This window comes from Etheostoma spectabile, chromosome 11 (assembly GCF_008692095.1).
Source record: "Etheostoma spectabile isolate EspeVRDwgs_2016 chromosome 11, UIUC_Espe_1.0, whole genome shotgun sequence".
Lineage (NCBI taxonomy): Eukaryota > Metazoa > Chordata > Actinopteri > Perciformes > Percidae > Etheostoma > Etheostoma spectabile.
The window spans coordinates 20,867,257-20,868,449 of NC_045743.1; positions in this window are offsets into that span (position 1 = coordinate 20,867,257).

Here is a 1,193-nt window from a genome sequence, read left to right on the forward strand (position 1 = left end):
ATTTTGTTAATGTACAATACATGTATCCATGAAATTTGGAATTTTGTTTTTTTTTTTTACATTTGCACAATACAGAGGACTAACTCCTGTGAATATGTTTCATAAATATACTGGGACATGGTGTATATCCGTGTTTCTTCATCCCACCCTTACCGCTACGTATCGACTACTGTAGTCCAAAAGAAGCAGAGAAGAAGAACACACAGCAGACATTTGCATCTGGACCCAAGGGCCAAATCTTCTGTTACACCAGAATAACCTTTTCTTTAAACCCTCCTGTTTTCCGTTTTTTTCATTACAAAGAATGGGCCTTCGAAAAAAAGCTGAAAATGTCAACAGTAGAAATATCAAACAACTTTGGAAAAACATAAAAAAAAAAAAAAGACCCTCTACATTAAAAAAGTGACAAAATGTCAGAAAATGCGATAACTTTTTTTCACGGTTGACGGGAAGACAACACAATGGGTCAAACATAAAAGCATTGTGCTCTCTTAGTGGGTTTCAGGACTGCGGAACATTGTCTCTCAAAAGTACACACTGCTCATTTGATACTGCTCATTTTTTTTACTACCTTAAAGTTTCTATCTGCTACACAGCCCTTAAAGGAAACTTTGAAATAAATAACTTTTAAAGCTGTAGTTCACCTTTTTCCCAGCCAGTGGTTAAATTAGGACTGGTGTGTTAACTGCGTGCCGTATTCATCAGAGCACACGAGAACGTAGTACCTCCTAAATTACTAACGGTGTGCAAAACTGCAATCTTTGGTATTGATCCGATACCAAGTTAATACAGGGCAGTGTGTAATGTTGTAATACATCTTTTGTTCAAATAGATTTTTATGAGATTGGTATCAAATGAAGTTCAATATTGAAGTCACAGTACAGTGATAGTATGGGAATATTCCCAGCCACAAGTTGGAATCAGACAGAAAATACACAACGGGCTTTCTGACAGAAATGATAATATATGGATAAAATATATGAATAAATTAAGTCAAAGGAGGTTCTTGTATATTCATACGGTGCAATTCAACACAATGTAAAGCAGTGTGTCAGTCGCTGCTCCTCGTGGGCCCCACTGGGGAGGACGTCCGGGCTTCCCAGTTCTGGCAAAATGTTTCAGAACAGGAGCTGTGGTGTACAGCTCCGGCCTGCAGAGTGCAGTGTGTCGTCACAGTGTGTGTGTGTGTGTGT